We start from the raw sequence: 26442 nt of genomic DNA, 5'->3' as shown, positions 1-26442 counted from the left end.
CCCATTTCCTGAAAGATAAGACTCTCTGAAACCGTTATCCTCTATCACAGGCCGCTTTAGAAGGGAGTGACACAACACACACACAACACACACAACACACACACCACACACACAACACACACAACACACACACAACACACACACAACACACACAACACACACACAACACACACAACACACACACAACACACACAACACACACAAACACACACACAACACACACACAACACACACAACACACACAACACACACACAACACACAACACACACAAACACACACAAACACACACAACACACACAAACACACACAACACACACAAGCACACACAAGCACACACAAACACACACAACACACACAACATACACAACACACACAAACACACACAACACACACAAACACACACAACACACACAAGCACACACAACACACACAACACACACACACCACACACACAACACACACAACACACACAAACACACACAAACACACACAACACACAACACACACAAACACACACAAACACACACAACACACACAACACATACAACACACACAACACACACAACACACACAACACACACAACACACACAACACACACAACACACACAACACACAACACACACACACAACACACACAACACATACAACACACACAACACACACAACACACAACACACACAAACACACACAACACACACAAACACACACAACACACACAACACACACAAACACACACAACACACACAAACACACACAACACACACAACACACACAACACACACACAAACACACACAACACACACACAAACACACATAACACACACACAACACACAACACACACACAACACACACAACACACAACACACACAACACACACAACACACACAACACACACACAAACACACACAACACACACACAAACACACACAACACACACACAAACACACAACACACATAACACACACAACACACACAACACACACACAACACACAACACACACAACACACACACAACACACAACACACACAAACACACAACACACACAAACACACAACACACACAAACACACACAACACACACAACACACACAAACACACACAAACACACACAACACACACAGACACACACAACACACACAGACACACACAACACACACAACACACACAACACACACACAACGCACAACACACACAACACACACACACACAAACACACACAAACACACACAACACACACAAACACACACAACACACACAAACACACACAACACACAAAACACACACAACACACACAACACACACAACACACACAAACACACACAACACACACAACACACACAAACACACACAACACACTCAAACACACACAACACACACAACACACACAACACACACAACACACACAACACACACACAAACACACACAAACACACACAACACATACAACACACACAACACACACAAACACACACAAACACACACAACACACACAAGACACACAACACACACAACACACACAACACACACAACACACACACAACACACACAAACACACACAACACACACAAACACACACAACACACACAAACACACACACAACACACACAAACACACACACAACACACACAACACACACAAACACACACAACACACACAAACAAACACACACAACACACACAAACACACACAAACACACACAACACACACAAACACACACAACACACACAACACACACAAACACACACAAACACACACAAACACACACAATTTGGCCCCTGTTTCATTGTATAACAATCAAAACCAAAGCGAATGGCTCCGTGGATTTGCTATAAACTGGGTTGTAAAAATGTAGTTTGACTATAAACTGGGGAGTGAGAGGAAATGCATTGTTCCCAGTTGAATATACATGGGATGTTCTGCTAAAATGTCTTATGTACTGTACAATGTATAGAATACATACATTACAATTATAGAAAGTCACCAACTTCCTTTGTTTATAGGTTATTTCAAAACAATAAGCCAGTGGCTACAGACAGTGCTATTTAAATCAGTCCTGTATAAAACATGTACTACTCAGTTATTTACAGATTTCCAGATTATTTACCCCCCCCTGTCTGTCACTCTGATTAATTAGGTGTGTTGAACTTCTCTCTGTGACATCAAGTGTTTGAGACTCCCCTCATCTCCTTTCATCTCCTCTCCTTTCATCTACCCTCATCTCCTTTCATCTCCCTCATCTCCTTTCATCTCCCCTCATCTCCTTTCATCTCCCCTCATCTCCTTTCATCTCCTCTCCTTTCATCTCCCCACATCTCCTCTCATCTCTCCTCATCTCCTCTCCTCTCCTTTCACCTCCCCTCATCTCCTTTCATCTCCCCTCATCTCCTTTCACCTCCCCTCATCTCCTTTCATCTCCTCATCTCCTTTCATCTCCCCTCATCTCCTTTCATCTCCCCTCATCTCCTTTCATCTCCCCTCATCTCCTTTCACCTCCCCTCATCTCCTTTCATCTCCCCTCATCTCCTCTCATCTCCTTTCACCTCCCCTCATCTCCTTTCATCTCCCCTCATCTCCTTTCACCTCCCCTCATCTCCTTTCATCTCCCCTCATCTCCTTTCATCTCCCCTCATCTCCTTTCATCTCCCCTCATCTCCTTTCATCTCCCCTCATCTCCTTTCATCTCCCCTCATCGCCTTTCATCTCCCCTCATCTCCTTTCATCTCCCCTCATCTCCTTTCATCTCCCCTCATCTCCTTTCACCTCCCCTCATCTCCTTTCATCTCCCCTCATCTCCTCTCATCTCCTTTCGTCTCTCCTCATCTCCTTTCTTCTCCCCTCATATCCTCTCATCTCTCCTCATATCTCCTCTCATCTCCTCTCCTCTCATCTCCTCTCCCCTCCCCTCATCTCCTCTCATCTCCTTTCATCTCCCCTCTTCTCCTCTCTTAATGATGGGTCAGAGACAATTATCCCCTGCACTATCATTGATGTTCAAATGAATTATATCAAAGCAATAAGACAGCGCTGACTGATGTCAGTAGCACAAACAAAAGATTTCAATTAGAGAGAGAAAAAGGAATGGGGAGAGAGAGGGGGGCTTGGTTAGGTTCTTCTGCCAGCAATGGTACAGACTGCCTTGGCCTTTTAATTTATTTTGATAGGAGTGTAATGAGGCCATAATTGTTAGCCTCTGCCTTTCGCTATGGAATATCTCAAAAAATATATATATAATTAGTAAAGAGAGGGAAGGAGGGAGAGAGATATGCAAGGAGAAAGAGAGAAATATACGGTGGAGATGAGATGCTTCTTACGGAGCCACTCCTTAGTTGCCCTGGCTGTGTGTTTCGGGTCGTTGTTATCCTGGAAGACCCAGCCACGACCCATCTTCAATGCTCTTACTGAGGAGGTTGTTGGCCAAGATGTCGCTATACATGGCCCCATCCATCCTCCCTTCAATACGGTACAGTCGTCCTGTCCCCTTTGCAGAAAAGCGTCCCCAAACAATGATGTTTCCATGCTTCACGGTTGGGATGGTGTTCTTGGGGTTGTACTCATCCTTCTTCTTCCTCCAAACACGGTGAGTGGAGTTGAGACCAAAAAGCTCTATTTTTGTCTCATCAGACCACATGACCTTCTCCCATTCCTCCTCTGGATCATCCAGATGGTCATTGGCAAACTTCAGATGGGCCTGGACATGCGCTGGCTTGAGCAGGGGGACCTTGCGTGCACTGCAGGATTTAAATCCATGACGGCGTAGTGTGTTACTAATGGTTTTCTTTGAGACTGTGGTCCCAGCTCTATTCAGGTCATTGACCAGGTCCTGTCGTGTAGTTCTGGGCTGATCCCTCACCTTCCTCATGATCATTGATGCCCCACAGGGTGAGAGCCCCAGACCGAGGGTGATTGACCGTCATCTTGAACTTCTTCCATTTTCTAATAATTGCGCCAACAGTTGTTGCCTTCTCCCCAAGCTGCTTGCCTATTGTCCTGTAGCCCATCCCAGCCTTGTGCAGGTCTACAATTTTACCCCTGATGTCCTTACACAGCTCTCTGGTCTTGGCCATTGTGGAGAGGTTGGAGTCTGTTTGATTGAGTGTGTGGACAGGTGTCTTTTATACAGGTAACGAGTTCCAACAGGTGTAGTTAATACAGGTAATGAGTGGAGAACAGGAGGCTTCTTAAAGAAAACCAACAGGTCTGTGAGAGGTGGAATTCTTACTGGTTGGTAGGTGATCAAATACTTATGTCATGCAATAAAATGCAAATTAATTACTTAAAAATCATACAATGTGATTTTCTGCATTTTTGTTTTAGATTCCGTCTCTCACAGTTGAAGTGTACCTATGATAAAAATTACAGACCTGTTTTGTAAGTAGGAAAACCTGCAAAATCGGCAGTGTGTCAAATACTTGTTCTCCCCCCGTATATATATATCTCTCCTCTCTCTCCCCGTATCCTCTACATGCTTTGTAAGTAGGAAAACCTGCAACATCGGCAGTGTGTCAAATTCTTGTTCTCCCCACTGTATATGGGGAGAGAGAGATACGCAGCTTTCGAGAAGTATTCAGATCCCTCAACTTGTTCCAGAGGTTGTGACGTTACTCTAAAAGTGTGTTTAACCCTCATTAATCTACACACAATAAATACCCCTTAATGATAAACGAAAAACAGGTTTTTAGAATTTTTTGCAAATGTATTACACATTTAAAACTGAAATATCACATTTATGTAAGTATTCAGACCCTTTACTCAGTACTTTGTTGAAGCACCTTTGGCAGCGATTACAGCCTCAAGTCTTCTTGGGTATGACGCTACAAGCGTGGCACACCTGTATTTGGGGTGTTTCTCCCATTCCTCTCTGCAGATCCTCTCAAGCTCTGTCAGGTTGGATGGGGAGCGTCGCTGCACAGCTATTTTCAGGTCTCTCCAGAGATGTTAGATCGGGTTCAAGTCTGGGCTCTGGCTGGGCCACTCAAGGACATTCAGAGTGAAAGGGAGAGAGAGACAAAGAGAGAGGAGGGAGAGAGAGAGACAGAAAGGGGGAGACAAAGAGAGAGGCGGGAGAGAGAGACAGAAAGAGGGAGACAAAGAGAGAGGAGGGAGAGAGAGAGACAGAAAGGGGGAGAAAAAGAGAGAGGAGGGAGAGAGAGAGAGAGACAGAAAGGGGGAGACAAAGAGAGAGGAGGGAGAGAGAGAGACAGAAAGGGGGAGACAAAGAGAGAGGAGGGAGAGAGAGAGACAGAAAGGGGGAGACAAAGAGAGAGGAGGGAGCGAGAGAGACAGAAAGGGGGAGACAAAGAGAGAGGAGGGAGAGAGAGAGACAGAAAGAGGGAGACAATGAGATAGGAGGGAGTGAGGGACAGAAAGGGGGAGACAAAGAGAGAGCGAGAGATTCTTATCTAAAGGCATTCTGTCTGTCTGTCTGTCTGTTTGTCTGTCTGCCTGCCTGCCTGCTTGCCTGCTTGCCTGTCTGTCTGCATGTGCCAGACTGTAAATTCCTGTGTGCGTACTGTAGCTAGTCTCTCTGTCAGTACTGGAAAAGGAATGATATACCCATCAGTTGGTACAGTACAGAGGATAATGTAGGATTCTAGATTGGATATATCAGTTGGTACAGTACAGAGGATAATGTAGGATTCTAGATTGGATATATCAGTTGGTACAGCACAGAGGATAATGTAGAATTCTAGATTGGATATATCAGTTGGTACAGTACAGAGGATAATGTAGGATTCTAGATTGGATATATCAGTTGGTACAGCACAGAGGATAATGTAGGATTCTAGATTGGATATATCAGTTGGTACAGAGGAAGGATAATGTAGGATTCTAGATTGGATATATCAGTTGGTACAGTACAGAGGATAATGTAGGATTCTAGATTGGACATATCAGTTGGTACAGTAGAGAGGATAATGTAGGATTCTAGATTGGATATATCAGTTGGTACAGAGGAAGGATAATGTAGGATTCCAGATTGGATATATCAGTTGGTACAGTAGAGAGGATAATGTAGGATTCTAGATTGGACATATCAGTTCGTACAGAGGAAGGATAATGTAGGATTCTAGATTGGATATATCAGTTGGTACAGTACAGAGGATAATGTAGGATTCTAGATTGGATATATCAGTTGGTACAGAGGAAGGATAATGTAGGATTCTAGATTGTATATATCAGTTGGTACAGTACAGAGGATAATGTAGGATTCTAGATTGGATATATCAGTTGGTACAGAGGAAGGATAATGTAGGATTCTAGATTGTATATATCAGTTGGTACAGTACAGAGGATAATGTAGGATTCTAGATTGGATATATCAGTTGGTACAGTAGAGAGGATAATGTAGGATTCTAGATTGGATATATCAGTTGGTACAGCACAGAGGATGTTCCGTATAGTTAGTGTATAATGGCATGTTAAACATGCGAAGGCCCAGCCTCTCTGCCAGTTACAGCTCTCTCCACCACTCCCTAGTTTTGGGGTAGGACTGGCATTCCATTTCCCTTTTTACCCACAATGCCGACTCCTCACCATAGCTATAACATTCTCTACCATCTACTATAAACCACAGGACATTACTCTAACATTCTGTAGGGACCTGCCCTAGTCTGTCATCCACTTACAGTCTGGGTCTCATCCCAGCTAACATTCTGTATGGACCTGCCCGAGTCTGTCATCCACTTGTAGTCTAGTCTCATCCCCTCTCTGTCATCACCTGTAGTCTGTTCTCATCCCCTCTCTGTCATCCCCTATAGTCTGGTCTCATCCCCTCTCTGTCATCCCCTATAGTCTGGTCTCATCCCCTCTCTGTCATCCCCTGTAGTCTGGTCTCATCCCCTCTCAGTCATCCCCTGTAGTCTAGTCTCATCCCCTCTCTGTCATCCCCTGTAGTCTAGTCTCATCCCCTCTCTGTCATCCCCTGTAGTCTAGTCTCATCCCCTCTCTGTCATCCCCTGTAGTCTAGTCTCATCCCCTCTCTGTCATCCCCTGTAGTCTAGTCTCATCCCCTCTCTGTCATCCCCTATAGTCTAGTCTCATCCCCTCTCTGTCATCCCCTGTAGTCTAGTCTCATCCCCTCTCTGTCATCCCCTGTAGTCTAGTCTCATCCCCTCTCTGTCATCCCCTGTAGTCTAGTCTCATCCCCTCTCTGTCATCCCCTGTAGTCTAGTCTCATCCCCTCTCTGTCATCCCCTGTAGTCTAGTCTCATCCCCTCTCTGTCATCCCCTGTAGTCTCATCCCCTCTCTGTCATCCCCTGTAGTCTGGTCTCATCCCCTCTCTGTCATCCCCTGTAGTCTAGTCTCATCCCCTCTCTGTCATCCCCTGTAGTCTAGTCTCATCCCCTCTCTGTCATCCCCTGTAGTCTAGTCTCATCCCCAGGGATGGTATTGCTACCGTGTTGTTATTACAATCATACATTTCAAAAAGTGTTTTTGACCCTCTGGCTCCCAACTACATCTGATTCTTATTGTATTAATCACATCCGTCTGACACCGTGACACTCCCAGGGGAGTCTAGGGAGGGAGGGAGTGGGGGGAGGCGAGAGGAGAGGAGGTTGAGTGGAGTCTAGGGAGGGAGGGAGTGGGGGGAGGGGAGGCGAGAGGAGAGCAGGTTGAGTGGAGTCTAGGGAGGGAGGGAGTGGGGGAGGTGAGGCGAGAGGAGAGGAGGTTGAGTGGAGTCGAGGGAGGTAGGGAGGGAGGGAGGGGGAGGGAGGGAGGGAGTGGGGGAGGGAGGGAGGGAGGGGGGAGAGGAGAGGAGGTTGAGTGGAGTCGAGGGAGGTAGGGAGGGAGGGAGGGGGGGAGGGAGGGAGTGGGGGAGGGAGGGAGGGAGGGGAGAGGAGAGGAGGTTGAGTGGAGTCGAGGGAGGGAGGGAGGGAGGGAGGGAGGGAGGGAGGGAGGGAGGGAGGGAGGGAGGGAGGGGGCAGGGAGGGAGGGAGGGGGAGAGGAGAGGAGGTTGAGGGGAGGGGAGTCTAGGTGGGGAGGGAGGGAGGGAGGGAGGGGAGAAAGGAGTCTAAGAGAGGGAGGGGAAGGGGAGGAAAGTCTATGTGGGGAGGGAGGGAGGGAGGGAGGGAGGGAGGGAGGGAGGGAGGGAGGGAGGGAGGGAGGGGAGAGAGGAGTCTAAGAGAGGGAGGGGAGGGGTGAGGAAAGTCTAGGTGGGGAGGGAGGGAGGGAGGGAGGGAGGGAGGAGTCTAAGAGAGGGAGGGGAGGGGGAGGAAAGTCTAGGTGGGGAGGGAGGGAGGGAGGGGAGGGAGGGAGGGAGGGAGGGAGGGAGGGAGGGAGGGAGGGAGGGAGGGAGGGAGGGAGGGGGGGAGAGCGAGTGACATTTGGAAGAAGTGTGAACATTTATCAGTGTTGCTGTGATGTGTCTTGTCCCTCCTCAGATGGTGTTTGAGGTGGTAACCTCAGGGGCGTCGTGGCCTGCTGGCCATCAAAAATGTGGTGCTCCAGGGCCATCAGTGCAGTAAGTCCCACTACACACACACACACACACACACACACACACACACACACACACACACACACACACACACACACACACACACACACACACACACACACACCCCCTCTCCTCTCCGCCCGCCGACATAAAATACATCATCAAACTATCCTCCTTGTCCTTTTCCTGACACCCCCAGATATCAATATAGTACAGAGACAGAGATACTATATCTTTCTCAAGGTGCTAGAAACACGCAACAACAGGCATTTTCACAGCATCAGGCAATGAATGGATGTAAAACACACACACACACATGCACGCACTAGCACTATCATGCAAGCACGCGAGCACACACACACACCTTCCTTTCTCTCCCTCCATCCCTCCTGAACAATATTTATAGCTATAGTCGACACACATAAAGCCTGTTGAGAATCTACTGCTGAAGTGGCTCTGTTAAATCTGTCCTTTGAGAGAAGGAGAGAGCGAGAGAGCGAGAGTTAGAAAGGGAGAGAGGTAGAGAGCGAGAGAGCGAGAGAGGGAGAGAGCCAGAGAGGGAGAGAGAAGGAGAGAGCGAGAGAGGGAGAGAGCCAGAGAGGGAGAGAGAGCCAGAGAGGGAGAGAGAGCCAGAGAGGGAGGAAGAGAGAGCGAGAGAGAGAGAGAGAGAGAGAGTTAGAAAGGGAGAGTGGTGATGGAGGGAACGAAAGAATAGAGGAGAGAGAGTTAGAAAGGGAGAGTGGTGATGGAGGGAACGAAAGGAGAGAGAGAGAGAGAGAGAGAGAGAGAGAGAGAGAGAGAGAGAGAGAGAGAGAGAGAGAGAGAGAGAGAGAGAGAGAGAGAGAGAGAGAGAGAGAGAGAGAGAGAGACAGAGACAGAGAGAGACAGAGAGATGAAAACAAATGGCACCATATGCTCCATATAGCCTTTTTTTTCATCTTTCATTTATTGTCCCTTTCCTTAAAAGTGTTGGTCAGCCATAACCTCTCTCTCCTATCTATCCTCTCGTCTCTGTGGATTGAAGTGTGAGCCCTATCCTATGTAAAGGTCACTCTCAATAGGATTAACCAGCATCTCTTCAAGTGCTTTGATTGGTTGAACTAATGAACATTGAACAACGTGTGGGAATTTTTTCAGGAAACCCAAAAGATGCTGAAGTGTTTAGGTTGTACTGTGTGTACAGGAAGAGACTAGACTAGTAATCTTCATGTAGATGATTTACATGTGTATTCATTGCGTCCTCCAGGCATCAAACGGTAGGATCAATTTAGTTCAATTTACTTTGTCAAAAGTAACCACGTTGCTTCTTGAAGTGGCTGGTTGGTTGGATTTGTTATGCAGATGAATGAGGACCCAAAAGCGACTTGGCGAAAACAGAGTCTTTATTCCAGTAAAGGATAAGAGCACTACTCCTGGACAATCAGAGCAGAAAACAAAACATAAAAACTTAAATCCACTCGTAGTGACGAGGACAGACTGGAGACTCGACCATTAACTGTAGGTTGCCTCGGGAAGGCACCGACCGTAGCGGACTCAGACACCTGCTCACACGCAGCATCTGAAGGAGACAAGACACGACAGGGCGAGACCAAGACACAGCACAGCGAACATCATACAAGGATCCGACAAGGACAGAAGCGGAAAACAAGGGGAGAAATAGGGACTCTAATCAGAGGACAGAATAGGGGACAGGTGTGAAAAGACTAAATGAGTGAGTTAGGAGAATGAGGAACAGCTGGGAGCAGGAACGGAACATAGAGAGAGGAGAGAGAGGGAGGGGGAGAGAGAGGGATAGAAAAAGGAACGAACCTAATAAGACCAGCAGGGGAAACGAACAGAAGGGAAAGCATAATGACAAGACAATATAAGACAAAACATGACAGTACCCCCACTCACCGAGCGCCTCCAGGCGCACTCGAGGAGGAATCCTGGCGGCAACGGAGGAAATCATCAATCAGCGAACGGTCCAGCACGTCCCGAGATGGAACCCAACTCCTCTCCTCAGGACCGTAACCTCCCAATCCACTAAGTACTGGTGACCACGTCCCCGAGAACGCATGTCCATGATCCTACGTACCTTGTAAATAGGTGCGCCCTCGACAAGGACGGGGGGAGGGAAGACGAACGGGGGTGCGAAGAAAGGGCTTGACACAGGAGACATGGAAGACAGGATGGACGCGACGAAGATGTCGCGGAAGAAGCAGTCGCACAGCGACAGGATTGACGACCTGGGAGACACGGAACGGACCAATGAACCGCGGAGTCAACTTACGAGAAGCTGTCGTAAGGGGAAGGTTACGAGTGGAAAGCCACACTCTCTGGCCGCGACAATACCTAGGACTCTTAATCCTACGTTTATTGGCGGCTCTCACAGTCTGCGCCCTGTAACGGCAAAGTGCAGACCTCACCCTCCTCCAGGTGCGCTCACAACGTTGGACAAACGCCTGAGCGGAGGGAACGCTGGACTCGGCGAGCTGGGACGAGAACAGAGGAGGTTGGTAACCCAGACTACTCTGAAACGGAGATAGCCCGGTAGCAGACGAAGGAAGCGAGTTGTGAGCGTATTCTGCCCAGGGAGCTGTTCTGCCCAAGACGCAGGGTTTCTAAAAGAAAGGCTGCGTAGTATGCGACCAATCGTCTGATTGGCCCTTTCTGCTTGACCGTTAGACTGGGGATGAAAACCGGAAGAGAGACTGACGGAAGCACCAATCAAACGACAGAACTCCCTCCAAAACTGTGACGTGAATTGCGGACCTCTGTCTGAAACGGCGTCTAACGGGAGGCCATGAATTCTGAACACATTCTCGATGATGATTTGTGCCGTCTCCTTAGCGGAAGGAAGCTTAGCGAGGGGAATGAAATGTGCCGCCTTAGAGAACCTATCGACAACCGTAAGAATCACAGTCTTCCCCGCAGACGAAGGCAGACCGGTAATGAAGTCTAAGGCGATGTGAGACCATGGTCGAGAAGGAATGGGAAGCGGTCTGAGACGACCGGCAGGAGGAGAGTTACCTGACTTAGTCTGCGCGCAGTCCGAACAAGCAGCCACGAAACGGCGCGTGTCACGCTCCTGAGTAGGCCACCAAAAGCGCTGGCGAATAGAAGCAAGAGTACCTCGAACGCCGGGATGGCCAGCTAACTTGGCAGAGTGAGCCCACTGAAGAACAGCCAGACGAGTAGAAACAGGAACGAAAAGAAGGTTACTAGGACAAGCGCGCGGCGACGCAGTGTGAGTGAGTGCTTGCTTAACCTGTCTCTCAATTCCCCAGACTGTCAACCCGACAACACGCCCATAAGGAAGAATCCCCTCGGGATCAGTAGAAGCCACAGAAGAACTAAAGAGACGGGATAAGGCATCAGGCTTGGTGTTCTTACTACCCGGGCGATAAGAAATCACAAACTCGAAATGAGCGAAAAACAACGCCCAACGAGCTTGACGTGCATTAAGTCGTTTGGCAGAACGGATGTACTCAAGGTTCTTATGGTCAGTCCAAACGACAAAAGGAACGGTCGCCCCCTCCAACCACTGTCGCCATTCGCCTAGGGCTAAGCGGATGGCGAGCAGTTCGTGATTACCCACATCATAGTTGCGTTCCGATGGCGACAGGCGATGAGAAAAATAAGCGCAAGGATGAACCTTATCGTCAGACTGGAAGCGCTGGGATAGAATGGCTCCCACGCCCACCTCTGAAGCGTCAACCTCGACAATGAATTGTTTAGTGACGTCAGGAGTAACGAGGATAGGAGCGGACGTAAAACGCTTCTTGAGGAGATCAAAAGCTCCCTGGGCGGAACCGGACCACTTAAAGCACGTCTTGACAGAAGTAAGAGCTGTGAGAGGGGCAGCAACTTGACCGAAATTACGAATGAAACGCCGATAGAAATTAGCGAAACCTAGAAAGCGCTGCAACTCGACACGTGACCTTGGAACGGGCCAATCACTGACAGCCTGGACCTTAGCGGGATCCATCTGAATGCCTTCAGCGGAAATAACAGAACCGAGAAAAGTGACGGAGGAGACATGAAAGGCGCACTTCTCAGCCTTCACGTAGAGACAATTCTCTAAAAGGCGCTGGAGTACACGTCGAACGTGCTGAACATGAATCTCGAGTGACGGTGAAAAAATCAGGATGTCGTCAAGGTAGACAAAAACAAAGATGTTCAGCATGTCTCTCAGTACATCATTAACTAATGCCTGAAAAACAGCTGGAGCATTAGCGAGACCAAACGGCAGAACCCGGTACTCAAAATGCCCTAACGGAGTGTTAAACGCCGTTTTCCACTCGTCTCCCTCTCTGATGCGCACGAGATGGTAAGCATTACGAAGGTCCAACTTAGTAAAGAACCTGGCTCCCTGCAGAATCTCGAAGGCTGATGACATAAGGGGAAGCGGATAACGATTCTTAACCGTTATGTCATTCAGCCCTCGATAATCCACGCAGGGGCGCAGAGTACCGTCCTTCTTCTTAACAAAAAAAACCCCGCCCCGGCAGGAGAGGAAGAAGGCACTACGGTGCCGGCGTCAAGAGACACAGACAAATAATCCTCGAGAGCCTTACGTTCGGGAGCCGACAGAGAGTATAGTCTACCCCGAGGAGGAGTGGTCCCCGGAAGGAGATCAATACTACAATCATACGACCGGTGAGGAGGAAGGGAGTTGGCTCTGGACCGACTGAAGACCGTGCGCAGATCATGATATTCCTCCGGCACTCCTGTCAAATCACCAGGTTCCTCCTGAGAAGAGGGGACAGAAGAAACAGGAGGGATAGCAGACATTAAACACTTCACATGACAAGAAACGTTCCAGGATAGGATAGAATTACTAGACCAATTTATAGAAGGATTATGACATACTAGCCAGGGATGACCCAAAACAACAGGTGTAAAAGGTGAACGAAAAATCAAAAAGGAAATAGTCTCACTGTGGTTACCAGATACTGTGAGGGTTAAAGGTAGTGTCTCATATCTGATACTGGGGAGATGACTACCATCTAAGGCGAACATGGGCGTAGGCTTCCCTAACTGTCTGAGAGGAATGTCATGTTTCCGAGCCCATGCTTCGTCCATAAAACAACCCTCAGCCCCAGAGTCTATCAAGGCACTGCATGTAGCACCCGAACCGGTCCAGCGTAGATGGACCGACATAGTAGTACAGGATCTTGATGGAGAGACCTGAGTAGTAGCGCTCACCAGTAGCCCTCCGCTTACTGATGAGCTCTGGCTTTACTGGACATGAATTGACAAAATGTCCAGCAAGTCCGCAATAGAGGCACAGGCGGTTGGTAATCCTCCGTTCCCTCTCTTTAGTCGAGATGCGAATACCTCCCAGCTGCATGGGCTCAGTCTCTGAGCCGGAGGGAGGAGATGGTTGCGATGCGGAGAGGGGAAACACCGTTAACGCGCGCTCTCTTCCACGAGCTCGGTGACGAAGATCTACCCGTCGTTCTATGCGGATGGCGAGTGCAATCAAAGAGTCCACACTGGAAGGAACCTCCCGGGAGAGTATCTCATCCTTAACCTCTGCGTGGAGTCCCTCCAGAAAACGAGCGAGCAGCGCCGGCTCGTTCCAGTCACTTGAGGCAGCAAGAGTGCGAAACTCTATAGAGTAATCCGTTATGGATCGATCACCTTGACATAGGGAAGCCAGGGCCCTAGAAGCCTCCCTACCAAAAACTGAACGATCAAAAACCCGTATCATCTCCTCTTTAAAGCTCAGGTAATTGTTAGAACAATCAGCCCTTGCCTCCCAGATAGCTGTGCCCCACTCTCGAGCCCGGCCAGTAAGGAGTGATATGACGTAAGCAACCCGAGCTCTCTCTCTGAGTATGTGTTGGGTTGGAGAGAGAACACAATATCACACTGGGTGAGAAAGAGCGGCACTCAGTGGGCTGCCCGGAGTAACAAGGTGGGTTATTAACCCTAGGTTCCGGAGACTCGGCAGACCAGGAAGTAGCAGGTGGCACGAGACGAAGACTCTGGAACTGTCCAGAGAGGTCGGAAACCTGAGCGGCCAGGGTCTCAACGGCATGACGAGCAGCAGACAATTCCTGCTCGTGTCTGCCGAGCATGGCTCCCTGGATCTCGACGGCAGTGTTACGAGAATCCGTAGTCGCTGGGTCCATTCTTGGTCGGATCCTTCTGTTATGCAGATGAATGAGGACCCAAAAGCGACTTGGCGAAAACAGAGTCTTTATTCCAGTAAAGGATAAGAGCACTACTCCTGGACAATCAGAGCAGAAAACAAAACATAAAAACTTAAATCCACTCGTAGTGACGAGGACAGACTGGAGACTCGACCATTAACTGTAGGTTGCCTCGGGAAGGCACCGACCGTAGCGGACTCAGACACCTGCTCACACGCAGCATCTGAAGGAGACAAGACACGACAGGGCGAGACCAAGACACAGCACAGCGAACATCATACAAGGATCCGACAAGGACAGAAGCGGAAAACAAGGGGAGAAATAGGGACTCTAATCAGAGGACAGAATAGGGGACAGGTGTGAAAAGACTAAATGAGTGAGTTAGGAGAATGAGGAACAGCTGGGAGCAGGAACGGAACATAGAGAGAGGAGAGAGAGGGAGGGGGAGAGAGAGGGATAGAAAAAGGGAACGAACCTAATAAGACCAGCAGGGGAAACGAACAGAAGGGAAAGCATAATGACAAGACAATATAAGACAAAACATGACAGGATTAGGAAAACAAGTTTACAACATAGATTTTTTAATCCGGCTTTTCAACCACAAATCAACCATAGTATTTTTAAGGTTTATTTAAAATTGAATTTACGTTTGTCAACTACTCAATTTTTCCGTATTTTAAAAACTCCAGCGAATAAAAACTGCATGTTGGTTGATCAGATTTACTTGACTTGGTGGGTATAATAGGTATAATAGGTATAATAGGTATAATAGGTATAATAGGCTATAATAGGTATAATAGGTATAATATGTATAATAGGTAGAATAGGTATAATAGGCTATAATAGGTATAATAGGTATAATAGGCTATAATAGGTATAATAGGTATAATAGGTATAATAGATATAATAGGCTATAATAGGCTATAATAGGTATAATATGTATAATAGGCTATAATAGGTATAATAGGTATAATAGGCTATAATAGGTATAATAGGCTATAATAGGTATAATAGGTATAATAGGTATAATAGGCTATAATAGGCTATAATAGGTATAATAGGCTATAATAGGTATAATAGGCTATAATAGGTATAATATGCTATAATAGGTATAATAGGTATAATAGGCTATAATAGGCTATAATAGGTATAATATGTATAATAGGTATAATAGGCTATAATAGGTATAATAGGCTATAATAGGTATAATAGGCTATAATAGGTATAATAGGCTATATAATAGTTATAATAGGTATAATAGGCTATAATAGGTATAATAGGCTATAATAGGTATAATAGGCTATAATAGGTATAATATGTATAATAGGCTATAATAGGTATAATAGGCTATAATAGGCTATAATATGTATAATAGGCTATAATAGGTATAATAGGCTATAATAGGTATAATAGGCTATAATAGGTATAATAGGCTATAATAGGTATAATAGGGTATAATAGGTATAATAGGTATAATAGGCTATAATAGGTATAATAGGTATAATAGGTATAATAGGCTATAATAGGTATAATAGGCTATAATAGGTATAATAGGTATAATAGATAGAATAGGCTATAATAGGCTATAATAGGTATAATAGGTATAATAGGTAATAATAGGCTATAATAGGTATAATAGGCTATAATAGGTATAATAGGTATAATAGGCTATAATAGGTATAATAGGCTATAATAGGTATAATAGGTATAATAGGCTATAATAGGCTATAATAGGTATAATATGTATAATAGGCTATAATAGGTATAATAGGTATAATAGGTATAATAGGCTATAATAGGTATAATAGGCTATAATAGGTATAATAGGCTATAATAGGTATAATAGGCTATAATAGGTATAATAGGTATAATAGGTATAATAGGTATAATAGGCTATAATAGGTATAATAGGCTATAATAGGTATAATAGGTATAATAGGTATAATAGGTATAATAGGCTATAATAGGTATAATATGTATAATAGGCTATAATAGGCTATAATAGGTATAATAGGCTATAATAGGTATAATAGGTATAATAGGTATAATAGGCTATAATAGGTATAATAGGCTATAATAGGTATAATAGGCTATAATAGGTATAATAGGTATAATAGGTATAATAGATAGAATAGGCTATAATAGGCTATAATAGGTATAATAGGTATAATAGGCTATAATAGGTATAATAGGCTATAATATGTATAATAGGTATAATAGGTATAATAGGTATAATAGGTATAATAGGCTATAATAGGTATAATAGGCTATAATAGGCTATAATAGGTATAATAGCTATAATATGTATAATAGGTATAATAGGCTATAATAGGTATAATATCAAATCAAATTGATTTATATAGCCCTTCGTACATCAGCTGATATCTCAAAGTGCTGTACAGAAACCCAGCCTAAAACCCCTAACAGCAAGCAATGCAGGTGTAGAAGCACGGTGGCTAGGAAAAACTCCCTAGAAAGGCCAAAACCTAGGAAGAAACCTAGAGAGGAACCAGGCTATGTGGGGTGGCCAGTCCTCTTCTGGCTGTGCCGGGTGGAGATTATAACAGAACATGGCCAAGATGTTCAAATGTTCATAAATGACCAGCATGGTCGAATAATAACAAGGCAGAACAGTTGAAACTGGAGCAGCAGCACAGTCAGGTGGACCGGGGACAGCAAGGAGTCATCATGTCAGGTAGTCCTGGGCCACGGTCCTAGGGCTCAGGTCCTCCGAGAGAGAGAAAGAAAGAGAGAATTAGAGAGAGCATATTTTGGGGTGGCCCGTCTTCTTCTGGCTGTGCCGGGTGGAGATTATAACATAACATGGCCAAGATGTTCAAATGTTCATAAATGACCAGCATGGTCGAATAATAGTAAGGCAGAACAGTTGAAACTGGAGCAGTAGCATGGCCAGGTGGACTGGGGACAGCAATAATAGGTTATAATAGGTATAATAGGCTATAATAGGTATAATAGGCTATAATAGGTATAATAGGTATAATAGGCTATAATAGGTATAATAGGCTATAATAGGTATAATAGGCTATAATAGGTATAATAGGTATAATAGGTATAATAGGTATAATAGGCTATAATAGGTATAATAGGTATAATAGGCTATAATAGGCTATAATAGGTATAATAGGTATAATAGGCTATAATAGGTATAATAGGTATAATAGGTATAATAGGCTATAATAGGTATAATAGGCTATAATAGGTATAATAGGCTATAATAGGTATAATAGGCTATAATAGGTATAATAGGCTATAATAGGTATAATAGGTATAATAGGTATAATAGGCTATAATAGGTATAATAGGCTATAATAGGCTATAATAGGCTATAATAGGTATAATAGGCTATAATAGGTATAATAGGCTATAATAGGTATAATAGGCTATAATAGGTATAATAGGCTATAATAGGCTATAATAGGTATAATAGGTATAATAGGCTATAATAGGTATAATAGGTATAATAGGTATAATAGGCTATAATAGGTATAATAGGCTATAATAGGTATAATAGGTATAATAGATAGAATAGGCTATAATAGGCTATAATAGGTATAATAGGTATAATAGGTATAATAGGTATAATAGGCTATAATAGGTATAATAGGCTATAATAGGCTATAATAGGTATAATAGGCTATAATAGGTATAATAGGCTATAATAGGTATAATAGGTATAATAGGTATAATAGGTATAATAGGCTATAATAGGTATAATAGGTATAATATGTATAATAGGCTATAATAGGTATAATAGGCTATAATAGGCTATAATAGGTATAATAGGCTATAATAGGTATAATAGGCTATAATAGGTATAATAGGCTATAATAGGTATAATAGGCTATAATAGGCTATAATAGGTATAATAGGCTATAATAGGTATAATAGGTATAATAGGTATAATAGGCTATAATAGGTATAATAGGCTATAATAGGTATAATAGGTATAATAGGCTATAATAGGTATAATAGGTATAATAGGCTATAATAGGCTATAATAGGTATAATAGGCTATAATAGGTATAATAGGTATAATAGGTATAATAGGCTATAATAGCTATAATAGGCTATAATAGGTATAATAGGCTATAATAGGTATAATAGGTATAATAGGTATAATAGGCTATAATAGGTATAATAGGTATAATAGGTATAATAGGCTATAATAGGTATAATAGGCTATAATAGGTATAATAGGCTATAATAGGTATAATAGGTATAATAGGCTATAATAGGCTATAATAGGTATAATAGGTATAATAGGCTATAATAGGTATAATAGCTATAATAGGTATAATAGGTATAATAGGTATAATAGGTATAATATCAAATCAAATTGATTTATATAGCCCTTCGTACATCAGCTGATATCTCAAAGTGCTGTACAGAAACCCAGCCTAAAACCCTAACAGCAAGCAATGCAGGTGTAGAAGCACGGTGGCTAGGAAAAACTCCCTAGAAAGGCCAAAACCTAGGAAGAAACCTAGAGAGGAACCAGGCTATGTGGGGTGGCCAGTCCTCTTCTGGCTGTGCCGGGTGGAGATTATAACAGAACATGGCCAAGATGTTCAAATGTTCATAAATGACCAGCATGGTCGAATAATAACAAGGCAGAACAGTTGAAACTGGAGCAGCAGCACAGTCAGGTGGACCGGGGACAGCAAGGAGTCATCATGTCAGGTAGTCCTGGGCCACGGTCCTAGGGCTCAGGTCCTCCGAGAGAGAGAAAGAAAGAGAGAATTAGAGAGAGCATATTTTGGGGTGGCCCGTCTTCTTCTGGCTGTGCCGGGTGGAGATTATAACATAACATGGCCAAGATGTTCAAATGTTCATAAATGACCAGCATGGTCGAATAATAGTAAGGCAGAACAGTTGAAACTGGAGCAGTAGCATGGCCAGGTGGACTGGGGACAGCAATAATAGGTTATAATAGGTATAATAGGCTATAATAGGTATAATAGGCTATAATAGGTATAATAGGTATAATAGGTATAATAGGTATAATAGGCTATAATAGGCTATAATAGGTATAATAGGTATAATAGGCTATAATAGGTATAATAGGTATAATAGGCTATAATAGGTATAATAGGTATAATATGCTATAATAGGTATAATAGGTATAATAGGTATAATAGGCTATAATAGGTATAATAGGCTATAATAGGTATAATAGGCTATAATAGGTATAATAGGCTATAATAGGTATAATAGGCTATAATAGGTATAATAGGCTATAATAGGTATAATAGGCTATAATAGGTATAATAGGCTATAATAGGCTATAATAGGTATAATAGGCTATAATAGGTATAATAGGCTATAATAGGTATAATAGGCTATAATAGGCTATAATAGGCTATAATAGGTATAATAGGCTATAATAGGTATAATAGGCTATAATAGGTATAATAGGTATAATAGGTATAATAGGTATAATATGTATAATAGGCTATAATAGGTATAATAGGCTATAATATGCTATAATAGGTATAATAGGTATAATAGGTATAATAGGTATAATAGGTATAATAGCTATAATAGGTATAATAGGTATAATAGGTATAATAGGCTATAATAGGTATAATAGGCTATAATAGCTATAATAGGCTATAATAGGTATAATAGGCTATAATAGCTATAATAGGTATAATAGGTATAATATAATAGGCTATAATAGGTATAATATGCTATAATAGGTATAATATGCTATAATAGGTATAATAGGTATAATAGGTATAATAGCTATAATAGGTATAATAGGCTATAATAGGTATAATAGGCTATAATAGGTATAATAGGTATAATAGGTATAATAGGTATAATAGGCTATAATAGTTATAATAGGTATAATAGGCTATAATATGTATAATAGGCTATAATAGGTATAATAGGTATAATAGGTATAATAGGCTATAATAGGTATAATAGGTATAATAGGTATAATAGGCTATAATAGGTATAATAGGTATAATAGGCTATAATATGCTATAATAGGTATAATAGGTATAATAGGTATAAAAGGCTATAATAGGTATAATAGGTATAATAACATGCAGAGTGAGTGTTTCTACATGTACCACAGCAAGTCCTATGCTACTAATCAAATGTATTTATATAGCCCTTCGTACATCAGCCGATATCTCAAAGTGCTGTACAGAAACCCAGCCTAAAACCCCTCTAACAGCAAGCAATGCAGGTGTAGAAGCACGTTGACTAGGAACCAGAACCAAGGAAGAAACCTAGAGAAGAACCAAGCAATGCAGGTGTAGAAGCACCTGCGGTTCTACTGAACACGTGGGTCTTTTCAATCACAGGTAGTGAAACAGGTAGTTTCTAGGTGTTGAGGGAGAGCTAGGTTCTGTTTAGTTCATGTTCTATAAGGCCATCCATTTACATTTACATTTAAGTCATTTAGCAGACGCTCTTATCCAGAGCGACTTACAAATTGGTGCATTCACCATCCCAGGGTTGTGCTGAGGTTAGACGCCTCACAATGATACAGCCAGAACAATTTACATGACATACAGTTGAAGTCGGAAGTTTACATAACACTTTAGCCAAATACATTTAAACTCAGTGTTTCACAATTCCTGACCTTTAATCCTAGTAAAAATGCGCCTGTCTTAGGCCAGTTAGGATCACCACTTTATTTAAAAAATTTGAAATGTCAGACTAATAGGTGAGAGAATTATTTATTTCAGCTTTTATTAATTTATTCACGTTCCCAGTGGGTCAGAAGTTTACATAAACTCTATTCATATTTGGTAGCGTTGCCTTTAAATGATTTAACTTGGGTCAAACATTTCGGGTAGCCTTCCACGAGCTTCCCACAATTGTCACGCCTTGGTCATTGTATTTTGTGTTTTCGTTATATATTTGTTCAGGCCAGGGTGTGACATGGGTTTATTGTGTTGTCGTATTGGGGTTTTTGTAAGCATTGGGATTGTGGTTGATTAGGGGTGTGTCTAGTATAGGCTTGGCTGCCTGAGGCGGTTCTCAATCAGAGTCAGGTGATTCTCGTTGTCTCTGATTGGGAACCATATTTAGGTAGCCTGGGTTTCTATGTGTATTTCGTGGGTGATTGTTCCTGTCTCTGTGTAGTTTCACCAGATAGGCTGTACTAGGTTTTACGTTCCGTTTGTTGTTTTTGTATTTATTAAGTTTTTTCATGTATCGCTATCTTCTACATTTAAGACATGAGTAACCACCACGCTGCATTTCGGTCCGACTCTCTTTCGACAAACGAAGAACGCCGTTACAACAATAAGTTGGGTTAATATTGGCCCATTCCTCCTGACAGAGCTGGTGTAACTGAGTCAGGTTTGTAGGCCTCCTTGCTTGCACATGCTTCTTCAGTTCTGCCCACATATTGTATATAGGTTTGAGGTCAGGGCTTTGTGATGGACACTCCAATACCTTGACTTTGTTATCCTTAAGCCATTTTGCTACAACTTTGGAAGTATGCTTGGGGTCATTGTCTATTTGGAAGAACCATTTATGACCAAGCTTTAAGTTCCTGACTGATGTCTTGAGATGTTGCTTCAATATATCCACATAATTTTCCTTGCTCATGAAGCCATCTTTTTTTGTGAAGTGCACCAGTCCCCCCTGCAGCAAAGAACCCCCACAACATGATGCTGCCACCCCTGTGCTTCACGGTTGGGATCCCCAAACATGACGATGATCATTATGACCAAACAGTTCAATTTTTTTTTCATCAGACCAGAGGACATTTCTCCAAAAAGTACAATCTTTGTTCCCATGTGCAGTTGCAAACTGTAGTCTGGCTTTTTTTATGGCGGTTTTGGAGCAGTGGCTTCTTCCTTATTGAGCGTCCTTTCAGGTTATGTCGATATAGGACTCTTTTTTTACTGTGGATATAGATACTTTTGTACCAGTTTCCTCCAGCATCTTCACAAGGTCCTTTGCTGTTGTTCTGGGATTGATTTGCACTTTTCACATCATCTCTAGGAGACAGAACGCGTCTCCTTCCTGAGCGGTATGACGGCTGCGTGGTCCCATGGTGTTTATACTTGTGTACTATTGTTTGTACAGATGAATGTGGTACCTTCAGGCGTTAGGAATTTGCTCCCAAGGATGAACCAGACTTGTGGAGTTCTACACTTTTTTTGGTAAGACCTGCTGTCTAAGGCCCATAGCTCACAATCTACAGCCTAATGGTAAGACCTGCTGTCTAAGGCCCATAGCTCACGATCTACAGCCTAATGGTAAGACCTGCTGTCTAAGGCCCATAGCTCACGATCTACAGCCTAATGGTAAGACCTGCTGTCTAAGGCCCATAGCTCACGATCTACAGCCTAATGGTAAGACCTGCTGTCTAAGGCCCATAGCTCACGATCTACAGCCTAATGGTAAGACCTGCTGTCGAAAGTCCCATAGCTCACAATCTACAGCCTAATGGTAAGACCTGCTGTCTAAGGCCCATAGCTCACGATCTACAGCCTAATGGTAAGACCTGCTGTCAAAAGGCCCATAGCTCACAATCTACAGCCTAATGGTAAGACCTGCTGTCTAAGGCCCATAGCTCACAATCTACAGCCTAATGGTAAGACCTGCTGTCTAAGGCCCATAGCTCACGATCTACAGCCTAATGGTAAGACCTGCTGTCGAAAGTCCCATAGCTCACAATCTACAGCCTAATGGTAAGACCTGCTGTCTAAGGCCCATAGCTCACAATCTACAGCCTAATGGTAAGACCTGCTGTCTAAGGCCCATAGCTCACGATCTACAGCCTAATGGTAAGACCTGCTGTCTAAGTCCCATAGCTCACGATCTACAGCCTAATGGTAAGACCTGCTGTCTAAGGCCCATAGCTCACGATCTCAGCTACAATCAATAACACCATGGTTTTCCATTAATTAATTCATGGCTAGCCATCTCGCTTTAATCATCAATGCTGTGTCACACAGACCACAGGTCAGGTTGCTGTATGTACATTTTCTAGTGACCACAGGATCAAGCAGCTGAATTCCTACAAATGTAATGTCAATGAGAAGGATTTCCATAGTAAAGGTGCTAGTTTCTGCACTGCACACAAATGTAGCAGAAGCAGATCAATGAAAACACTTGTCACCACGACGACGACGACGTGATAGATGTTTAAATGTAGAAATGCGAGCGGATCAATACGCCGCTTAGGGGAGTGGTGATCGGGTTTCTCTCTTGAGTGATACTCATACGCTGCATTGATCGTGAGCTTGCCTCCCAAATGTCCACCCTATTCCCTATATAGTCTACTACCTTTTTAACCAGAGCCAAAAAGTAGTGCACTATATAGGGAATAGGGTGCCGTTTGGGATACAGACAAGGTCCAGAGGGGTCCTAGTGGAGCAGAGGCAATTCATTTTGTGCTTAATACGACCGTGTGGAATATGGGCTAGCTCTGAGATGTGATTAGTACTGCCTGTGTGGTCCATCGCCTCCTTTTACAACGCAGCATTTAAAAAGACATTAGCAAACGATGAGAAAAATGGATTTGTCTGGTTTGGCATTTAGAGGAGGATTGACAGGCCAATGTCATAATACTAGGTAATACTGATACTACGTCTTGTAATATATCATATATACATAATACTAGGTAATACTGATACTATGTAATGTATCATATATACATAATACTAGGTAATACTGATACTATGTAATATATCATATAGTCATAATACTAGGTAATACTGATACTATGTAATATATCATATATACATAATACTAGGTGAATACTGATACTGTGTAATATATCATATATACATAATACTAGGTAATACTGATACTATGTCTTGTAATGTATCATATATCAATACTAGGTAATACTGATACTATGTAATATATCATATATACATAATACTAGGTAATACTGATACTATGTAATGTATCATATAGTCATAATACTAGGTAATACTGATACTATGTAATATATCATATATACATAATACTAGGTAATACTGATACTATGTCTTGTAATGTATCATATAGTCAATACTAGGTAATACTGATACTATGTAATATATCATATAGTCATAATACTAGGTGATACTGATACTATGTAATATATCATATAGTCAATATTAGGTTATACTGATACTATGTAATGTATCATATATACATAATACTAGGTAATACTGATACTATGTAATGTATCATATAGTCATAATAATAGGTAATACTGATACTGTGTAATATATCATATAGTCAATACTAGGTAATACTGATACTATGTAATATATCATATAGTCATAATACTAGGTAATACTGATACTATGTAATATATCATATAGTCATAATACTAGGTAATACTGATACTGTGTAATATATCATATATACATAATACTAGGTAATACTGATACTATGTCTTGTAATGTATCATATAGTCAATACTAGGTAATACTGATACTATGTCTTTTAATATATCATATAGTCATAATACTAGGTAATACTGATACTATGTAATATATCATATAGTCATAATACTAGGTAATACTGATACTGTGTAATATATCATATATCATAATACTAGGTAATACTGATACTATGTAATATATCATATAGTCATAATACTAGGTAATACTGATACTACGTCTTGTAATGTATCATATAGTCAATACTAGGTAATACTGATACTATGTCTTGTAATGTATCATGTAGTCATAATACTAGGTAATACTGATACTATGTAATATATCATATAGTCATAATACTAGGTAATACTGATACTATGTAATATATCATGTAGTCATAATACTAGGTAGTGCTGATACTACGTCTTGTAATGTATCATATAGTCAATACTAGGTAATACTGATACTATGTAATATATCATATAGTCAATACTAGGTAATACTGATACTATGTAATATATCATATATACATAATACTAGGTAATACTGATACTACGTCTTGTAATGTATCATATAGTCAATACTAGGTAATACTGATACTATGTAATATATCATATAGTCATAATACTAGGTAATACTGACACTGTGTAATATATCATATAGTCATAATACTAGGTAATACTGATAGTGTGTAATATATCATATATACATAATACTAGGTAATACTGATACTATGTAATATATCATGTAGTCATAATACTAGGTAATGCTGATACTACGTCTTGTAATGTATCATATAGTCAATACTAGGTAATACTGATACTATGTAATATATCATATAGTCAATACTAGGTAATACTGATACTATGTAATATATCATATAGTCATAATACTAGGTAATACTGATACTGTGTAATATATCATATATACATAATACTAGGTAATACTGATGCTTGTGTTTCTATCTTGTAATATATCATATAGTCATAATATAATCTGCATTAAATGGTAATACTGATACTATGTAATATATCATATAGTCAATACTAATGTTTTGTTGTAATACTGATACCCTATTATAAAGATATTTTCCTAATATATTATCATATAGTCAATACTAGGTAATACTGATAAAGGACATAGAGGTTTTGGGTTATCTATATATTACTGTAATGTATCATGTAGTCATAATATTAGGTAATACTGATACTATGTTTTCTACTGTAATGTATCATACATATAATTATATACATGTTAAAAGTAGGACAATATTTGATGAATAGTGAAATTATACGATTAGCCTAGTGAGGTTCTTTGTAAGGTTGCTTGTGTTTCTATCTAACTAGTCAAGATCAGATGATTATTTGTCCTGGTTTTCTGCCTTACAGAATGGGGGTGGACAGTGAAGCACATGTTGAAATTATAATCTGCATTAAATGGTTTTATGATATATCCGGATTCGATCTTTAATACCTCTTATTA

General features: G+C 42.0%; 1 pseudogene; it reads left to right on the top strand.

Annotated features, from left to right (window-relative positions):
- The window catches only part of LOC127907536 (receptor-type tyrosine-protein phosphatase mu-like), an 830490-nt pseudogene that overhangs the window by 312356 nt on the left and 491692 nt on the right, over positions 1–26442 (top strand).

Source organism: Oncorhynchus keta, chromosome 15, assembly GCF_023373465.1.
Source record: "Oncorhynchus keta strain PuntledgeMale-10-30-2019 chromosome 15, Oket_V2, whole genome shotgun sequence".
Taxonomy (NCBI): Eukaryota; Metazoa; Chordata; class Actinopteri; order Salmoniformes; family Salmonidae; genus Oncorhynchus; species Oncorhynchus keta.
Note: the sequence above shows the minus strand (reverse complement) of the source record. Positions and strands in the feature narration are given on the sequence as shown.